The sequence below is a fragment of the Chaetodon trifascialis genome, chromosome 11, assembly GCF_039877785.1.
Source record: "Chaetodon trifascialis isolate fChaTrf1 chromosome 11, fChaTrf1.hap1, whole genome shotgun sequence".
Lineage (NCBI taxonomy): Eukaryota > Metazoa > Chordata > Actinopteri > Chaetodontiformes > Chaetodontidae > Chaetodon > Chaetodon trifascialis.
The window spans coordinates 14,304,684-14,326,383 of NC_092066.1; the positions used below are offsets into that span (position 1 = coordinate 14,304,684).

Sequence of the window (21,700 nt, forward strand, 5' to 3'; positions counted from 1 at the left end):
CACTGACAGGTGCATTCCACAGGTTGATAATAACTGCTCGCTGATATCATAGCGGAAATATTAGCATTCCATTTGATATTAATATTTAAACGAAAAGCAAGAACTTGAGAAATTTTAGCGACAAAATATCTGGTTCGTCTCAAAAAGGAACTGACAAGAACACACCGAGGGCGGAAGAAAGACTTTATTTGGTGACAGTGATACACTATTTTGCGACAAAATAGAGATAACGCTAGGCTATCGGTGCCTTTAAGGTCAGGCCAACAGCCCGAGAAAGCATAATATTACACGACCACTCTGTTACCACTCAGAAACATGCTAATTTTCATTTTTGCTGTTTTCCAGTCCACTGCTCGCTTTTAGCATCGTCCAACTGCAAATTCCGATGACTGACCAGCGGCTGGAAGATCGAGTATCTTCTCACTGTCATGACGACACTCTCTGAGAGACAGAACAAATATCAACAAGTAGGTGAGTCCACAGATATGTCATGAAAAGTAAAGATACTAACGCTAAAATATATGCATTTCAAAGCAAAACTAAAAGTTAGGCTATCAGAGGATTAAACGAAGAAGCTACAGAACAGGAAAGCCACAACAAATGAAAACTGACATTTAATTATCAAATAAACACATATTACAGTCTACTGAGGACATTTCTGGGATATTTAAGACATTTTTTCCCGCCTTTACTGAACTTTGAATCACTCTTGAGTGCTAATACTAGCATACACGTCTACCTCTGCACTGTGCTGTCATGATGGGAACTGTTGCATTCTTTCGGAGATGAGCTCCAGCTCTCCTCTTCAGGCCCATGTTCTCCAGCTCCAACTTTCTGATTTCCGACCGCATCGCACTGATCACCCGGATAATCCTCTGCTCGCTGTCCATGGTGCTGACCACACACATCTCCACCCTGCCCGCACCCAACCCACCACACGACCCCATCTGACACTTTTATACCTGTACACCTGCAGGCACCTTTGTCCCTTTTTCATTCAAAGTTGATCTCAAAGCTGAACAGTGGGCCTTCAAAGAAATAAGTAGCCAATCAAGAGCAGCAATCTAGTCTGTCATCAGACCATTGATAGTCTGGTCACATGTTGGGGAGAGTGGTATTTTCTTCTTAGTGATCTGATGCCTACCACTTTCCCTCCTCCTGTTAAATATTCATCTAGTCTGTCAACGTAAAGCAACAATAGGCACTTGGGAGAGGCGTAGCCTTTGGTCTGACAGTCTGTGTCATGGTGATGGATGACCTAGTTCTCCGATAAACCCAGACTACTTCTCAGTGTGGCTAAAGATGGCATAAAGATGCACATATGAATTGCATTTGCCTAACAAATTTATTTATCTAAACCTTCAGTTTCTTCTTTCTGCCCCAGATGTGTTGAGTATATGAGGTATATCAAAACAGGCCTCTCAGTTTCAACACTGATATCGTCTTTATTGGAGCTCATGCAGACAGTTTTGCTGCATTTATATGCATCTAAAAAATGCATACACGGTTAAACTCATAGCACAGTAAAAGTAGATTACTGCTGTGTGTATTCATGTGTGGGTACTTACAATTTACTTATACTTTAGAGATGGTGCTGTGAGTCAGATAGTGGCTGTATGGCGCTGCTCTGCTGCTCTCTAGTGTCCTAACATCATGCTTAAAGAGGAACCTATCACCAAGCCAAAAAGCATTGTTTCACTGACCTCTTCTGGTTGAAGTTGTCATGTCTGTAAGATGTCTGACAGCAGCAGTGACGTTTATCAACGTCCACAACATGAACTCTGCTTAAGATTGCATCATAAATGTGTGTCATGGACACTGGTAGGGACCAGCAGACATCATAAACATGAACACTGTAGGAACAAGATTAGTTGATTCAGTGGAGGAGACCATTCTGAATTCAAGAAGGGGCTTGTTGAAACAGGGCATCTTCCGCAGTGTGTAGCTGAGTCAGGTGCTTCTCTGTTTGAGGACAGAAAACTTCCAAGGGAGAAAAGGGACTGGAGCATGTCGATTTATTTGCAAATAGACTAACATTTCACAATAGTGTGTTTTCATCAGAGGCAAAATTGACAGACATATATAGTCACCCTAAAACAGGTGTACAATACACTTGGGGCCCTTTTACAACTACTGTGGGGTTGTGGATGTCCGAGAAGACAATGGCCAACATGCCAATAACCCCTCTGCTGCATACAGTACCTTAACCGCCACACATTATACATTCAGTCATCCTGTTTGACTCTCTTCATCTTGAAAGCCCCTTGCATTGCATGCTTCTTGGGAATACTCAGGGGGTTAAGCTTGACCACCAATCACGATGTTTGCCCTCAGGCCACCCATCGATCAGGTATCAAGGATGCATTAACATGACTTACAGATTTGCGCACGTGTCAGATGAGAAAGAGCTGTGCATTGCCTTTTTTCAGGTGACATCCTCTCTGATATTGACAATAAGGATGGTGTCATGTGATCTGTCGTGTTGTTAGAGGAAGTGCTACAGCTACAACCCCAACGTGTGTGTTCAGAAGTCATGTTAATGTTATTGTGGAGAGTGAGCTCTGTGTTGACTGGACAACTGCATAAATTCAGCCCATCAATTATAGTGCATTTAATTGAGCAACAACACTAACATGACTTTTACAACTCTACTACAATTTACTTCATCCTACAGGTGGAAGATAAAACACATCTATATCTAATATTCGGTTATCTGTTAACTCCTCATTGATTTCTCTGCTAATTTTTGCTTGGTGACATTGCAAACAGACCTTCATGACACACGTTTGAGTAGTTGGGTAGAGCATGATATTAAGTTGCTTGTTTGCCCGTGTGTTGTTTTGACATGAAATTACAGACTCTAAGTTCCACCCATTCCGCAGTGTGGTGTGTAAGCTGTTTGTCTGCTGATAACAACCCCCTCAGTAACCGAGAGATAAACTCCACATGCTGCCGTAGACACAGCGAACACGAGATGCTGACAGCGCATGTGACAGATACGCATTGTGATTGTGGCAATGAAGACTCCACAGAGTGAAGGATGTCTGGGTAAAGTGGTGTTAAATTGTCACGTACAAAGCCAGCCCTTTCAACTGCAATAAGAACAGTATTCATTGCAAAATACATTTAACCTTTACTTTTGATCTCCACATATCATACCAAAGATCCCCAGCAGGTGGCATATGCTGTGATATGAGTTTGACAAAATTAGGCCGAATTCATTTGTGCTGCACTCCATGTGCAAGCACATGACATCCTCCAGCAGCAGGGTAAACCCAAAGGACAATAGTGTAAAGTGGTGCATTTGAAAGCAGAAGTAATTGATTTTTTGCAAGTGATTACAGAAGCAGAATTTAATACACTGCTTTTGATTTCAGCTCTTTTCATCGCTGCTTCTTGCTTTGCAAACATGACACCAGAGACTAAGGACAAATGCGGCTCCCTTCAGAATCCTGTACTCATCATTTTAGCAAAGTTGCTGTTGACCTGGCGCCAACGCCACAAAACAGGACAAGTAATTTAATTTGCCACTGCTGCCGACCTTGAAGCAGGGAATGTAGGCTACCAGAATCCCAATAGGGAGGCTGAAGAAAACGTCCTGGGAGCTGAGAGAGGGGTCATGCTGTTGTGCCTGTAGCATCACACACAGCCTCCTCACCTCTGCAGGAATGATTATGTCCTTCAGGTTTGCATGAAGAAATTGAGGATATTTGTATAATCTTACTTCTAAAGAATTAGGCCACAGCTTATGACGGATAATGTGATAATGACATCAGTCTGTTATTTAATTTTACCAGCTGTAGGTCAGAAGATCCATCATAACCATTTAACAATAACATCCTAATCATGCAATTCTAAAAGCTTAAAGTCATAGTCAAGGCTAAGGTTTTAAAGGTCAATACTGTGCTCTAAATCTGGCCCGTTTCATGGCATGAAATCTGAAAAATGACAAGTATGCAGTGCTTTTGCCTCCCCAAAAATGTTCCCTCGTTGAAGTGGGAAAGACTGCAGTTGTTATGAGTTAACTCCATCATGGCGACGTATGATATGACTGGCCAAAGCACTCTGTTAAAGGTCAGTATTGACCTAATCCCAGTCAAGATGTGCACCTACATAAGATTTATATTACACGATGACTCACTGGATATGTCACACTGAAGTCTAGAAAGTGTCACCTCCCCATACAAGGGGCACCAGATGAAACCAATAGCATAGAAGCGCAGGAGAGATTAGGTCACGTCTGCTTTTATTATGTGACACATGCCAAGGATCCAATGGTACCTTTATCGGTCATGTTTACATATCTCAGGAGATAAGTGACAGGGCATGATGTTTTGATGCATTGGCATCCCTCTTGATAAGATTACATACCTTAAAACCTGAGTTTGTTCCGAAAAGCCTTGCAGCAAGATGAAAATGATGCAGATATGTCATAAAGTACACAGTCATCGTGTGTCCATTCTGGAATTGTGACTTGTCACCACAATGACAGTGATGATATGACTTTAAGAGGTTGGATCAATTCTCAAATCCCTTAAGTAAAATAAGTGCTCTGTTACTGTGTAACATGTTAGCAATGTCTTTTGTGCAGACTCATTTCCAATCCCATCTCTCATCACCCCGACGGAACAAATGCACCAGTAACCTCTTCCTGCCACGTGATGTGATGTGATCTGAACGTAATTACGACCATAACTTGTTGCCCCTTCGAAGTGACACCTTAAATCAGCCTGGTGAAAATATCCTGGGTCAGAATTCAATATTGGTCGTAAAATCTAAATATAAGGCCCCGGAGACTAAGCTGTTTCACAGAGCGCTGCGGTAGCTGTCTGGCAAAAACACACACAGAGTAATAAGGCTCTAAAGCGGAGCCGCTGCTGCTTACAAGAGAGTCTCTACCCTCGGGATTATTATTGTACTGTTTGTGAAATGTTGTAATAACTCTGAAGAAGTGTGTTGAAAGGAACTTTGAATCCCGTGCTATGCATCCTTGTCTTCCAGCATGCCAGTGATTCAAATAGAGACCTGTAGGTGTTCCAGCCACTCGGCATCGTCTTTAATGACATAGCTCATAGCCACAGTCCCATCCAGCAGCCTTCATTATGACTCAGTAATCACAGGCTGCATTTGTTTTTCTTTTCCTCTCTCCTCTCTCTATCTCCCTCACTCTGTCTTTGGAAACCTATTTGCCTCTGTCTCTCTTCCCCCGTCTGTTTGTCCTCCTCTGAGCAAGGCGAATCCAGTAGTGAGCAAGAGCCGCTACTGGAGAAAGTGTTTGTTGACTTTTCGGCACAGACTGGTGCTCGGTAGGGGAGCAGTCTGTTATTTATGGCTCAGGCTTCTGTGATTGGCTGAGGAGAGATATAATTATGTCTGGCACTCAGCTTAGCTAGTTTTAGAATTACAATAGGTGCCATGTTGAGTTCACTGGTTGCTATGTTACAAAGTGGAAAGTCTTGTACTGTATAGAAAATGTTTTTGATATAGACTTATGTCTGGCATTAAACCCTTTTCCTATACTTACCCCCACCCCAATAAGGCGTAGTTACTTAACACTGCAGACCATGTGATAGTTCCTCACTGATATTGTTATACAACCCCAATTCCAAAAATGTTGGGACGCTGTGTAGAATATAAATAAAACAGAATGTGATCATTTGCTAATTTTGACATGTACTCCATTGAAAACAGTGCAAAGACATTATATTGAATGTTTTTTGTCTCATCAGCTTCATTGATTTTTGTAAATATATGTTTTTTCTGAATTTGATGCAGCAACACGTTTCAAACAAGTTGGGACAGGAGCAACCAATGACTGGGAAAGTTGTGGAATGCTCCAAAAACACCTGTTTGGAGCATTCCACAGGTAAACAGTGATAGTATCATGATTGGGTATGAAAGGGGCAAAGACGTGGTCGTCCACAAGCAAGGATGGAGCGAGGTTCACCTCTTTGTGAACACATGATGGTATAAAGGGTTTTTACATGGGCTCAAATTGCATCGATTGCAATGATTGCATTTATGTGATGTCCCAACTTTTTTGGAATCAGGATTGTGTGAGACTAGAGACTGTCTGCGATCTTGTTTGTGTTCAAGGACGGGTTTGCTATTTTGCACAGAATGAGGACTGTGAATTTTATCCTCGCTCACATCAGAGGCACTTTAGGAATGGATCTTTTGAAGGCCAATAGGAGCAGGAGGAATGATAACACAAAGAGAAAACTATTTCAGTGTTTTTTCGGGCACCTGACTGTTGTTTAAGAGAGATCTAAAAAAGCTGTGACCCTATCCTTTAATCTTTTGTTACGGAATAAATGTTGTTTCTTTTAACCAAAGGGTGCATTACATACTACAGTTACTGGTGAATCAAATGACCTGCAGTGCACACCAGATGTAATTTCTCACATCTCAACATTTGACTTGTTTATTAAGAATTCACGTCTGTAACACTGGATGCCCGGCTGTTATCTAAACGCACTGGCAAGACAGTCTGATGGTATTATTTAAATACCACCAGACTGTAATTTAATGTTTTATTGATGTCTCTTGTCACTTGATAGCCTCTAGTTATGAAGTTCCTCATCTAATTGCATGCTGGGGTGATGACAGTTGCTGAGCTCATCGTTCACATAAATGATGTTAGATGGCAGAAGGACTTTCCAAGGAGGTGCAAAGATTTCCAGTGAACTGCGCTACCTATGGAGGGGTCAGATATGGAGCAGGCAGGATAAACAACTGTCAACAACCATCTTATTAGTTGGTGAACTTAAGCCAAAGACTTACTCAATCACTAAATTTTCTTTAGAAATTGTGAGGGGAGATTAATTGAATTAATAGTCCACCCAACAAGAGGCATGAATAATTCTCTTTAAAAGCAGTTATGAGTGGATATCACCCTGGAAGCCGTTATGTCCTCATTATGCAGGGTGGCCAGACAGAGACCTTGAATAGACTAATGGGATTATGTCAGTTTGACTCGTTATTCCACACTCTCGCAGTAAAACGGTAGCCACGTACTTGTGTGCTCCTCATAGGAGGTGGCAAGCGAAGATGAGACTTCATCTCTTCACCACAGATAATCCTATTGTGTCTTCCATACCATGGCTTATGCGATCACCGTCTTGAGTAATACATGTGCAGTCATATCACAAGCAGAAAACACAAGGATGGAGCAGGAGTGAAGACTCAATGAGTAATCCTCATCTAATCCATTTATTTTAAATACATCGCCTGCCATGGTTAATAAATAGTGACGTGTCTATCATTTTCATGAGTGCAGCTGCCTTGCCCAGTCTCTTTTGAGAAAGAAAAACACACATCAACACGTAAAATTTTTATTTTGCTGTCAAATAAGTGCACGTCAGGGTAATTTAAGCAGTTTACACATTTCTGTAGTCATAGGTTTATTTCTACCAAACAAGTTGGAAGGAACAGTACTCATTTTCTAAGCTCAAACATTAAAATGCAATCCTATCTATCTTGTGTAAGTGGAAGTTGAGCGCCTGCCTTCTCTCTCTCCCTCTGTCACATGAAAATCAGCCAGATCACGATGGAGAAAAAATGCTCTTCTAGGCAGGCAGTATCTAGTTTCATTGCAGACTGGAGTTACAAAGATTACATGACACAGTGTCAGGGCCTGGCCCAGTGCATAGTGTAAATATAGACCCACTGATTAGTCCTCTTTTCACACCTAATTACTGGTGTGATTTTATAACAAGCTGATGTGATCGTGGCTGGTGTGTCTCAATCGTCATCCCAGAAGATAAGATGATTATTAAAGTGCCCAAACTGGAAGTTTCATAAGCTCATGATGCAACGTCAATAAATAAGTGCTTTGTTAAAATATTTTCATATTTCTGATTGTGCAAGGCTACAGCTTTTAAACCTATATAGTAAATGGACTATTACCTTTCTCTCTGTGTGTCTGTCACTCCCTCTCTCTTTCTCCAGCTCCTTGGTGTAGCTATAGGAATGCAGTAGTGCCACTTGCAGACTGCAGTGTCCAGAGAGCCCTAAAAAGGGAAGGAGTCTCACTCTGATTCCTGGCAGCTCGTGGAGCGGAGGAGGCTAAATTAGGCCTGGTTTCATTGACTTCCATTCCCCCGAGTCTCAGCAGCCCTGCAGCCCAGAGGAGGGGAGGCCGTCTGGTGCTCAGGGCCTCTGATGCTTGCTCAGAGCTTCTCCAGACACTGCCTGGTAAGTTAAAGTGTCAGATGGAGGGATGATATGTCTAGAAAGCCTGAGATGAGAGGTTGCATCTCTTGATAATATGAGAGAGCGGAGGGAAAAAAAAACAACGTGACTAGCATCGAAGGTTCTGTGATGTTTAACCTTTCAGCATCAATGAAATATCACCAAGTTAGCTTTAGTGATAGGATAATTACTATAAATATGCAATTTAATAAGCTCTGTTGGTTTTTGTAAAGACAATTCTGCTATATTGCAATATGGCAGTGGGTCCCAACCATTTTGGCATGTGAATGAGGCACCTCTTTGTGACCGCACTTGTGTGGACACGAGTTATTAGCCAATCAACTATTCAGAAATTATTTCCTTCTCAGATTGTTCCCGCGTAGGTATTTCAAGAGGCATGAAGGGGTATAACTATTTCTTATTTCTCAAGAAAAAAAGAACAAATTGGAGAAAAGTCGTAAAAAATAAACATTATTTTGTGTTACAGAAATGTTTTTTTTTTTCTTTAGACTGATTTAATAACTTTTGACAGCTTGTTGTGACTCCATAGGTGGTCTAGACCCATAGGTTGGGAAATACTGCCACATGCTACACAAAGGAATTGCTCGGTAGAGAACAATAAGAGGTCTGTTAAATGGATCATTCCCCTCAACTCCACCTTCAGCTCAGTGTTCATTCAGTTAGTTCATTACAACTATTTAGGCTTACCTGTATAGATATCCATCTTAAAATATAATCGTGAAATGCTGCCAAATAATGTAGATGCCCTCTTCAACTACACTTTTATTCTTGTTTTGTGCATAAAAAGTCACCAGAATGCCAGAAATAAGGTCTGTGAAGATCACTTTATGATTATGATTATTATTTTTTTTTTAGTTTGGTCAGAAAACCTCTTTATATGCAGTGTTTTGGTATTAGTAGCTTCAAGTATGTAGTGTGATAACATTATGTGTGCAACATGACGCAACATGCAGAGTTTGTGAAATGTGTTGTCATAAACACTAGAACGTTGACAAGAGACAGATGCTGCAACTTGTCTTGACGTTTTGTTTATGGTAAACACGCTAAGATTTTGTAATTAGTTTAATAATGATGTTTTATGTTCAACAGATTAAGGTTGTTAACCATCAAGTAATGTATTGCACAAAACATGCAAATGCTTTTTTGTTTTCTGCTGATAAAATGCTTGTCTGCCTCCCACTCTCCTCTGCTGTTTCCCCTTTGCTGTGCTGTCCAGTGTGATTGACCGTGTCTCTTTCTCTGCGCTGGCAGTCGGAGACAGGTGCTGAGTGCTGCTGAGTGTTGCTGTGTGTGTGGGCTCCAGGGGCCTGGTTCAACATTCCAGCAGCAGTTTGATAGACACAGTCCTTTGGGGAGGAAGAGGAGGAGGCCAAATGCCTGCACCAACCTCACAGAAGGAGAACTGAACGGGTAAGTGAAATCCTGTGACGACGTACCCGCCATGGAAGGGTTGTGATAACATACTGCAAGTCGCCTTTCTGTTTTAAGTCCCTCACCAGCAGCTTTTACAACACCCCACTTCCTGATTTAAAAAGCAGTTTCACTGCTTATCTCTCAGGCTGCGAACCGGTCTAATGTCACAGGAAGTTCCTCTTTTCACTCACTCACAGGCTGCAAGCAAGGCTATGCATATCTGTGTGCATATACATTAGACACAAAAAGCGTAACACACCATTGTGAAAATGGAGAGAAAGAGGAAGTTATAAAAAGGGGATGCAGAGAGGGGCGGGGAAAGTAACAAGGTGTCCATATTTGGCATCAGTAGATAATGCAGGCAGAAGATGCAAATTAGATAAGGAGTGGTTGTCATGGAGACTTGATGTTGCGCAGTGATGGTTCGCTGTAAACCTGACCACATTTGTGGTATGGCCGTTGCCAAGCAGAAGGTGCTATTATGAGAGTGAGAGAAGTAGAGGAAGAGAGAAATGAAGATGTCAGTTCATCCCACAATGCACTGCGTCAGTGTGACCTCTGCTGAAGCGACTTCGCCTGTCCCAGTGGCACGTCAGCGTTTAACAGACACACAGGTAAGCTCACTGGCTATGAAAGTACTCTTGGTAGGATTAATGTCTGTTGATAGATTTAAATGACTTTTGTTATTATTCAGTCTTTGCTATTAATTCGTTTCATAAGATTCCATTATTGTGTAATTTATAATAATGATAACTTTATATCGCACCCTTTATATATACAATGCAACTTGACATTATGACATTAAAAACCAAATAGTAGAAATCAATGCATACAAACCAGCTCAAAGTGCTTTACAGTATGGCATTAAGAACAAAATGCAATAGAGAAAACATACAGAACAGATAAGTAAGTTTATAAAAAAAATAGAATAAAAGATCCTATAAAAAGACAAAGAAATAAAAGTAGCAAAAAAGATAAAACAGAATTAACAAACGAAAGTTTCTCTGATCCTTCACAAAGATAGAAAGGCAATCTTTGCAGTATTTTTTTCTGTATACAACTTTATGCTAATGTTTCTCTGTACTGCGAAGCATTTATAAAAAGTTCGGGATCTAAAGAGAGTTTATTTCATATTTGCAGCAGTGTCACTGCTGACTATGTTTAGACAGAAAAAATAGCTGAAAGTTGGTGTGAAAGGTCTCTTTGCAAAGGGTGTTTCCATTTGTTTTCATTTTATCTCCAAGATAAGCTTCAAGCTTGAATGGGGCATACACACACACACACACACACACACACACACACACACACACACACACACACACACACACAATGGTGTCAGATGGGGACAAGACAGTGTGCTATTTCCTCTCTATATTTCAAACCTGACAGCTTGAATTGCACCTGCTTCCCTTCATTGCGTCAAAGTGGAAAGAAGTTAAGAGAAAACCACAAAATATGCAGTAGGGAAACACGGCTGCAAATTCGCACCAGAAACAGGGTATTTGTCAGCATACACACATTTACAACTTACCGCTTTCATGTACATTTTTAGTGATGCGTAGCATATTTAGAGTAGAACATCTTTGGAGTAGCACGCCACATATTCTAAAATAAAACATAACATAGGCAGAAGTAGGCAGAAGTTGTCAGTGTAGAAATTACCTCAAAATAATATTTTGCTTTCTCATTCAGTGGCCTCCTAAACTCATGTGGGGAACCTCCCGCAAGACCGTTTGATCTGGGCTGTGAGGCAATTCATAAATACAAAAAAAATTAAAAAATCTGTAGACAGCAACTACTTTTTTCTGCAATAAAGAGAATATCATCAAACCGTAGACTAACACATCCTTCTGGGTGGTCCTTGAATGCAGCATATGTAATGGTTACATATCGTGACATCCATCACGGGTGAGTCAAGAAAAGATCCAGAATGTTGCGCTTTCCGAGAGAAATGGGCGCCCCTAAATTAGATGTGGGGACGCGTTCAGAGTGGTGAAAAAGGCCAATCTCAAGTGTCATTACAGCTTGACACATGCTGAACTGGATGAGCTGTAAGGACAAATGCACTTGGATAAAGATAATGCCCTTCAGTGCAGTTTGGATGCCCAACACACAGATTCCACCAGACCACATTCTGACAGACAGTGTAATGTGCATCGTCTCTGTGAAGATTCTCATTCATCCATGTCATGGTACTTAGACTAGACTTGCAAGCCTAGTTGCCTTTTAAAGCACTTAGAAGTACCATGACCCGGATGAATGAGAATCTTCACAGACATATGGTTACGCACTTTGAGGACAACTCACTATTATGAGCAGGGTTGTTTTTTTGTTTTTTTTTTTTTCAAAACTGATTCGTGCAAAGACTCATTTCTGATTTCAACCTGAAAAACCTGCTGTGCGTAGCATCATCATCACTACCGGCTGACATCAGATGCATCGCCAAAGCCAAGCAGTTCCAGCTATCGCATTAGAGGTTAATATGACATATGTGTTCAATAATTTAGTATGGACCTCGAAGGTTGTTATAAAAATTGAAATGGCTTTTGATAGGGAAAAGGTTCCCCACGCCTGACCTAAAATAAGCTATAGTGAAACGACTTCCTGCTGTGGGTCTTTCTGCAAGACTGTGTACTGCTGCAGTTGTTGCTGTGATGGTCTGTAATGGGAGTGTAATGTGTATTTGCGGCCTTAGTGATAGATGAGCCGTCAGAGTTTGGCACACAAAAGCTCTGGGACATTTCCTCAGTGGAGTGAGAGTTCACGTCAGCCAGCCAGTGTCATTTACAGAGGGCTGGGAAATAGCAGAGCGCTGAGATGATAGGGAAGCTTAAGGTGGAACGCTGGGTTCATCAGGGAGGAGGGAGACGAAGGGGTGGACAAAGGGGAAAGGTTAGGATTTGATGATTTGACAGGGGCACAGGGGTCACCCATGCTGTACTGTGTTGTCTGAGGGTTAATGTGATTGATTATTGAAGATTAGAGTGTGACAGAGTTTCTAGAGTATTCTGCTGCTCTTTTGCAATTTAGTATTTCCTTTTCATGCATCTGTAGGACTTGCAAAAGACATAAAAAAAGAACAAACCGATGCAACAGAGAATTCTCTGATTCCCACAATGCAACTTGATAATGACATTATTACAGTGACTTTCTCAGACTTGACAATGCTCCCTCCAGAGCCATGTGAGACATTACAGAACTTTTGTTCAAAGGCTGCGTGGCATGGCTAGTTCACTGATCTTGATGTGTAAAATCAGTGGCAATCCCCTTAAACTGCACCGCATACGCACACACCTCTTCCTGTTTTCAGTTTCTTTAACATTGGAACCTGTGTGAACAGTTTGCTCAAGCCAAGTATGTTGATTCCCTTTGCTCTTTGCTCATACTTAAATAGCTCCACAGTCTCATTGATCTGCAAGAGAGAACAACGGTCACACCATCCTCTTATCTAGGAGGCATGTGCAGCAGGAAGTTAAAACATGTGGCTGATTTCACTTCAGTTAAAGAAACATAAACTAGAAAAGGAGAAAAAGGGTCCTGGTGTACATCTGATCAGATTATATGCAGAATGAAACTTTATTTGTAGAACCAAATGAGCAAACCATCTGGTAACTGCAAGGCTTGGCTCTATCTCTAATTGGACTAGGGGAATAGGGATCTGTGGGTTGTGACACATAGACAAGTGGTTGTGGTTGTTCAGGGGCAAATTTAAGGGAATTAAGATGTAGTCATAAGCGAGAGAAAGCGATGAAAAGACTCATGGAGAATGGTCATGAATAGGAAATATAGACTAGCAGGGAAGAGGAGTAAATGAAGGACGCAGAGACAGAAAGGAGCAGAAGCACTGGCACGCACTCAGCTGCAGCAGAAGAGGGGAAATTCCACGTCAGTGTCTGAGTTTCGCAGAGAGACCAGATCTTTGGAGGCGTTGCTAATGTGTCTCCTATTGAGCCAGAGCAACATCAATCACCATGTTTCTTCATTATGGGTCAAGAAAAACTTCATCTGGAGGTTAGAGTGACCTGCTGCTTCCATTGATCATCAGTCAAACAGATTGCTTGGCTAATCTAAGACATACTGTATGTGTTCTAGCACGACTGCTTCCATGGACGGAAACAGATATCCTTCCATCACTAATGAATGATGGTTGGAAATAGATCAAGGCATGCCCTTTGCTAATAATGGCACTGTCCATCAAAACACGATCATCTCAGAAAAGTAGTACTATGGCACCTACCTTATGCATGAAGTATACACCATGTGTTTTGCTCTGTCTGGGCTTATTGGCACATTGCATCAGAATGTTGGCTAGCTAAAGGGTTAGCACTGCAGCTAGGGCTCTAGCACAGATTGTCACCCAGGGTTTATGGCTCTGCTGTGTAAATTAGAGATGACTTATCACCAGCTTTGTATCAAACAGAACTGTGCAGCAGTAGAAAATGGTCCAGTGAGCAGGGCGGAACAGAAAGAGAGATAGTTTTACATAAGAGAAGCAGTGGTGTTATACATGTTTATGCAAATGTACTGAAAAAAAGGGTTCTCACAAACATGGGCGCAGGTGTGCAGTCAAACCGGATTCAGCTGCAATGTGTGGAATTTGCTTTCTGTCGAAGTGAAAATACATTTCAGAGCTATTTTCCATATTCCAAACAGGCAGCGTTATGAATGCACTTTGTCCATGATCACAATCAGATGAAGTGAGTCACAGTGACAATATGTGGGATCAGTCAGAAAACCTGGCGCCGGCACACGGCTCAGAATCTGTAAAGATTCCTGCAGATGCCAAGGCCACTATCTCCATGGCTACCGGATATTACAGCATCAGGTCCAAATCAAATTCTTGGAGGCTCCTTTAGCCTCTCTGGCTTTCCCCAGGATACAGGGACTGTGGCAGCAGAAGCCTTGAGTCAACAACAATACAGGCGAGCTGGCAGCAGCAGTTGCCTCAGCGTTGTCTCGGTTAGCCTTTTTTATTATATGCTGCTGACCTACAACCAAACTGCATTGGTCGGCATCTTTTGGAACATTTCATTTCCACACTATTTACACTCCCTGTGTTACTCTGAATGTAAAACCGCTTTCTAGCGTAGTCCAGTTTGATTTAGTGCAGTTCAGTGTGTCTTGCTTTAATGGTGTGGGCAAGAGCTGCAAGTGCGAGGCAGAGCTAAGGTGTCTGGGGGTTGCATGCCACAGCAGAAAGGCAGTATGAAAGAGAGAGAAGGAGATCCAGACAGAAGCCAGAGCTAATCTGTCGCAAACTCCCTCTAAATGTCTTCCCGCAATTCTTTCCTCCACACCCCTTAATCTATTCAATTTTTCCAACTGGTGTGTTTCTCCTTATTCATCCTTTCCTCATTAAATCTCTTGTCTCTGTCTTATTCTGTCCTCTCTGGTGATATTTAGTATGACTATCCCACCTTTTACTTCGAATACTCTTTGTCACTCTGCCTGACCTTTTCTCACTTCTGTGCTACTAATTTTCCTTCTTTTCTCCTTATTTATCTTCTTGCAGTGTTTTCCCAATGTTTTCCTTTTTCCCTCCCTCCCTCAGCTTCACTGGATAGACAAGGGCAGTGTTGCTGTAACTGAACCAGCGCTTCCTGGTGTTGTTTTAGGGGGGTGGGGGGTGGGGGGGCGTGGCCAGCCTTCAGTGAGGAAGAGAGGGAGGGAGAGGGGACTGCAGGATCTGTATGCCCAGTGCAGTCAGGGCTCCCTCCTCCTCCTCCTCTTCTTCCTCCTCCTCCTCCTCCTCCACAGCTGTTGCTACTGCCACCCAGCGAGCACCACTTTCCTCGGGCAGCAGACAGACGATCCAGAGGCTGGGGAGTCAGTAGAGACACAGCCCAGCCCGTCTCAGCACAGCTCAGCACAGCCCAGCTCAGCCACTTCAAGAGGCAGGGGAGGGGAGACACTAGCGCACACAGCCAACGCTGCAACGCGCACACACTCACACAATCACACAGACAAACACTCCTCCTCTGTCTCTCTCTCTCTCTCTCTCTCTCTCTCTCGCCCTCTCTCTCTCACTCTGGTGCTCGGCTCCGCACGGTTCCTCCACTCATTCGCTGCTGATTCACTCGCTCACTCGCTTGCCTCTCTTCTGCCAGTCGCTCTGCCTTGCTGCGCTCTGCCTGCCTGCCTGAGAATGGTCCAGCCGGTGCCTGGGGGTCTGCTGTCGTGGCCTGTCTGAACACACGCATAAACACAGAGTCAATCGACAGGCGGAAGTGCGCACACACACACAAACTGGAGAGCAATGTGAGAGGTAAGAGCTTGGTTCATAGCCCTCCTCCTTGTCTCATTGGTTTATCTAGATCTTTCCTCCTGTGTGTGCTGCAGTCTTTACTTTCCAAAGTAAGCGTCCGTGCATTGGAGCATAGGTGGAGATACAGGGATTGTTTGCCTTAGTGTTTGCTGTATGTGTGTGTGCGTGTGTGTGTCCAGTATGTGGGCCACAGGGTTAACATCTATTTGTTACAGCTTGTTTTATAGAGAAAGGCACACGCAGTCTTGCACATACACACACAGACACACAGTAAGACACATTCTTGGCTCAAAGCAGACAGTCACACAATAGCTACTTCCTGAGGGTAGCGCTAGTTAGCAAAAAAATTTGCTGGTGTGTGTGCATGTGTGTGTTTGGAGGGCCGTGGTTGTTCCAGGAAGCAGTGGAGAGGATCAATAGATCGCCCACTCAGCTTTCATTCCCTCCGTCTGACTCAACAGTGGACATGTTAGGAGTTATCCTGCAGGGCTTGGTTAACATGGAGAATGGTAAAATTTGATTGTCTCTTACCTCTTCCCTCCCTTGCTGCGTCAGCCTAAAGGGGGAAGCATGGTTTTGCATGTGTGTATGTGTGTTTCTACATGTGTGTGCGCTGTGTAAGGCAAACTCCCGCCCCATTGCATGTAAATTATGTGTGACATGTGAAGCTGCTGCTACCTTATATGGTGAGCACAGTATTTCAGTACAGTTGGATCTTGCCAGGCATTCCGGGTCGCGGGAGGAGAGAGTGTGTGAGAGGGTGACTCTGTCTGTGGGAGTGTGTGTGTGTGTGTGTGTGTGTGTGTGTGTGTGTGTGTGTGTGTGTGTGTGTGTGTGTGTGTGTGTGTGTGTGTGTGTGTGTGTGTGTGTGTGTGTGTGTGTGTGACTAAGTGAGTGTTTTCATGCGTCTGACAGAGGGGGAGTATCTGAGAGAGAGGAAGAAAGTTGAAGAGAGAAGGAAAGAGGGGCAAGAACGAGAGAGAGACAGGGAGAAGGAGACCTAGTAAATGGAGGGATTTAACTTGTCGATGTTTAAACTGGAGTGAAAGTAAGTAGTTTCTTACTTTAGCAAGTCTTTGGGGAGATAACGGAAGATTGGCTGTAATGCGTTTCTGCCTTTCAGCGATGAAGTTTGTCAGTGTGGATCATGTGAAGGTAAACGGACTGAAAATGTCTCCTTATGTGCGATTGTATTTGTCCGATTCAGATACAATAATGTCAACGTTTTTTTTGAAGGCGTTCATTCCCAATCAGCAGGGCATGGTTCTGCCCTATATACATATGGTTTGTGAGAGGCAGGGGATCTTCAGAGCTTCAAACTCTAGCCTTCCTTCCCTCTTCTCCCCTCTTTGTCCCCTCTCCTCACCACCTCTATCCCACCCCCCCACCCACCCCTTGCCTCTCTGGGTTTCCTCTTGGTGGTGTGTCCGTGGTTGGGGCGATGATGAGGAATGTTGTTGTTGTGACTTAGAGGGTGGCTCAGACAGTAGCACATACGCACACACACAGAAGTATGTCCACACATGGAAGCATGCGTAACACAGCCAGATGTATGGCAGATTGCATTGTTGAAACTTTGTAAAATCTCCATGGTAGCTCAGCTGCAGGTAGACAATTTCTGCCCAGTAAAGGCCAGAGGAACGTGCTCTTGTTGTCAATGTGAATACTGTGGCTAATAATGTCGAAGGTTTTGTTGCTCTCTCTGTGTATTGTTGCCTATGTGTGTGAACTCAGGGGCAAATTGCTCTGCATTTCTGTGTGTTGCCTATGATCTAAGATCTGCCCTACAGACAGGATTATGTGCATGGCTGAATCTGCGATGACAGGTTAAGCCTTTATTACACGGGGGCTTCGCTGTATGTTCCTACTGTGTTATGACCACATTTCAACCCCGCTGAGGAACCGTTTGACACAGATTTGGTTGAGTAAGACACCTTCCACTTAATGAAATTCAAAGCTGAGCTAAAACCATTTGACTTCAGCCACTGTCAGAGACATGCCCAGTATTTACGTATTTCTATTCTTTTCAGGTAGCCAGTAATGACTGTTAACCAGATATTGCAGTACAGAGGCATCACAGCCAGCATCTACCTGTATCTGTGCTATACAACAGTGCTAATAAGCAGGGCGAGCAGCATGTGGAAGCTGCTATTCGTGGAGCCAGTAATAAGTGTCTACTTATTTCTTTATTGTTCTGTCCAGAGGTACATGTGTCAACACGAGCCTGTCCTTGTTTTTCTTCACCCCATCAGCTCCTGCTCACAGCCTTGACATCTTAAACTCCCCATCTCTGAAGCAGAGGCAGACGGCTGTAACTTTAATAACGTACGCCGACCCATTCTCTCACTCACTCTCTCTTTCTAGCTACCTCGCTACCCAACCTTTGTTTCTATTATTGTGACAGCAGTGGCTCTGTTTGCCTCGGTATATTAGAAGTAGGGCCCCAACAAGCACCAGTAGATGTGGGTGCATTAGCACGGCCCGACCTTCATGAAAATGACTGACTAAATGAAAATTACACAGATAAATAGTGCAGATCATAAAATTGGTCACCGGCGAGGTATTTTTGCATGTAATATCCTGATAAAGAAGCTAAGCGTGTGCTGTTTGTGCCTTGTGGTAATGGCATACATGATTAGATGCTGGTGTATGCTCAGGGATGAAAAAGATCCTGTTCTGTATGTAAATCAAAATGTATAAACAAGAAATATTCTACATATCACTAGTTGTGGTGTGAGACTGACAGTTTAAGCTAGTTTTCAGCTAATTTTAATTAAAAACTGCTATGGTATGTTTGGAAAAGACAGAAAGTCACAGCACCAATTAAGTTAGAAATATATTCTTTTTCATTGGCCTACGGTATTATTTAAGTCTGGATATGTCTTCATATTTGTCCAAAGGATAACAAGCAGTACCTGTATATACAGATGGATGCTAAAACAGCTTCAGTGCAACATGGCAGAGTTTACATGCTCTACACTCTACCAGAGTGATCACCAGTCCTCCAAAAGATGTCCCCTCATCGAATATGCCCGTCTAAAGTCTCCCACGGCTATTCAATTAGGATCTGTTCAGGTTGTTCTCAATTTGTCGTCTGTCTATATATGTGGAAATCAGCCTGACTATGTCTCAGCGCAGAGACAGCCTAAATGTGAGCCAATGAGCCACTCATTAAACCATAAGGCCAGCCATTATCCTCACTGTCCGTTGACTTCACCACATCCTTACACACATACACAAAGATGCAGTGTTGCGCACAGTCAGATATTCACCACAGCTTAAGAATACTCTGTGCCAGGACACATAGCGGTTTGTGTGTTTGGGTTTGCATTTGTGAGTCTTGCCAGTGTGTGTTTGTGTGTGTGCGCATAGCTCTGTCCATGTATGCTAAACAAGAGACCTAATTGTCTCCAGAGGTTTGTTCTTGGAGGAATCAATAGGCATTGTTTGTTATGCGCTCCTAGCCTAAGACTCACTTTCAGAAACACGGTATTTAATCTGATAACAAGTAAGCCAGCTAAACTAATAGGCTAGAGGAGATGACAACTTCATGTTGATGACAATAAGGAGGTCGATAACAATACCAACTATGGTGATACTCAAATATAGCAAGAAATTACTTTATCTTTGCAACATGCTCTTGAGCATGTGAGCTCTGTTCATCTATAACCTCTATTCATAACAAGCCAAATTTAAGGTGTAAATAAATTCATTTATTTTTCATTCAGTGTGCTGTTGCATTAGCCCTTAAACTCGTCCTTAGTAAGGTTGCTCAAGCCAACATGAAAAATCCCATCATCAAAAGAAATGCAGTTTACTCAGGGATGCATGTGGCGTCGAAGAGCTATGGCGGATAGAGCAGCAGCCCTCAGCCTCTCAGCATGTGTGTGTCAGTATGAAACAGATCAAGAGACAGCGAGGAGAACACGCTCACGTGTCCACATATGCACTAGTGTGTATGCGTGTAAGCAAAGGTCAGTGAGGGCAATATTGACATGCTATATTCTGAACACATGGAGGAGCAGCAGCGAGGTCTGGGGTGTTGCATTTCCTCCAGCGTCCTCAGCTCTGATGACCTGTCTCAGCACACTGTCACCCTGACTCCACCTCTGTCAATATGCTGAAACCACTCCTTTAACTGAACAGCAGCAAAGCAAAGAGCCCAACGCCTCCTCCTCTGCAGTCAAAACTGAAAATAGGAGCTCTGGCTAAAAGCTACAGTTTGTTACTAGGTCTCCATAGCAGATGTTGCACTATAACAAGCAGCACTTTTTTCAGCTTTATCTCCACTCATACTACACCAGTTCACCCCCATGCAGTATTTCTTATGCGATTATGCAGAATAGAGCCTCCAGCAACTCATGACCTATGGTGTTAAGCGATGCTAAAGCAGACTAATAACGTGCCACTCACTCGTCCAGTCCTATTTCAGGAAGTCTTACCATAACTGTGAACCACTCCCTCTTTCTTGTTGTCTCTAGCAGTTAGTCACAATGACAACTTCAAGACCAGCCCCGGTTAGCAACAAGCACATTACTTTGAATGCTCTCACTTTTCAATCGGTTAAGACATGCCTTAATAACAAAACACCTCTCTGTGTTTAAGAAAACTTAATGACGTGTCTGAGCGCCATCCATCACACTCCACCGTGCTAATCACTGGCAGGTTTTATGCATAGTTTGCTCTTTCAGCGCAAGTGAAGAGTGGTTTCGACAGCGTCTTCACCTCGTTGAGAACAGATTTATTTTGTGACTCATAAGCAAGAGAAAGTAAAAGACGGCCAGGCGCGCTTTTCATGTCAGAAACTGTTGAGGCATATGCTGGTGTCACATGACCGTGAGCTGATGGCGATGTCCTGACATTAAAGACGCGCTTCCTCTTCTTGCAGCCATCTAATGTTTCTGACCAAAAGGGTGATAAAAAAGCACATGGCCTCTCTTGCTCAAGCTCCCTCGCCACATTCCCTTCCGCCAGTGTGGTTGACCTTGCACCAGATTGCAAGACCTTGGAGTCTGAGGGAGTGCCGCTGAGGATGCTGGAGGAGAACGCAGGCCAGACAGTTACATTGAGGGCAGAAGGGAGAGGCATGGATGGAGATGGGGAAGGTTGAACAAACAAAGTAGAGGAGGGTCCACCGGTTAACACAGTGTAAATTACTGCAGAGAAATAGATCATATTAAACAGTCATGAAATTGATACCATGGAGAGAAAGAGCACCGACAGTTAAAGTGGAATTAGATAGAGGGAGTGGCACACTGACAAGAAAGACCATAGACATGAAGAAATCAATAGGGGTAGGACGGCCATGTCCAGACATGATGGATCATAATGAGCGCTCATTATTGCTCTGGCACTGTCTTACACCACACTGCATCGCCTCTCTCTCTCACAGATATGTACTCATCTGACTCCAATAGAAACCATAGAAACAGATTAGGCAGTCAGACAGAACGCAGGGGGCGTCAGCTTTTCATGCATCAAGTCATCACATTCTCTCATTTGATTGAAGGCAGCCCCTGGCGCCTTCAATTTAAAAACAATTATAATAGAAGTCTCTATTCCACCTCATTAGTTCATGTCCAGCTGTGGCTCGAGTTCAGTGCGATGAGTTGAGAGATGATCCTTTCTCACCTGAACTCAACTTAATACAAAGTATATCAGACTGAGCTGTAGCAATAAATACATGTAACATCAACATTATATGATATTGAAAATGCAGGCATACAGGGTTACACAGAAATATTAGACTTTGTAATGTAATTATTATTATTCCCTCAAACTGAGAAACATTACTGCTCCTCATTAAAA

At 43.0% G+C, this 21,700-nt stretch overlaps 1 protein-coding gene across 28 annotated transcripts in view; it reads left to right on the forward strand.

The window, feature by feature from the left end:
* The first annotated feature begins 59 nt into the window (after positions 1-59).
* Positions 60-21,700, forward strand: part of mbnl1 (muscleblind-like splicing regulator 1) — a 51,921-nt gene continuing 30,280 nt past the window's right edge. For 14 of the 28 annotated variants that reach the window (XM_070974172.1, XM_070974177.1, XM_070974175.1 and 11 more), the window contains exon 1: positions 15,735-15,892. The gene's annotated coding sequence lies outside the window, so the exon portion shown is untranslated. Of the gene's footprint in view, positions 255-345; positions 472-7,950; positions 8,197-9,465; positions 9,625-10,084; positions 10,242-15,384; positions 15,893-16,577; positions 16,941-21,700 lie in introns of those variants that run through there. The other 14 variants (XM_070974187.1, XM_070974189.1, XM_070974194.1 and 11 more) reach the window with 10 other exon arrangements.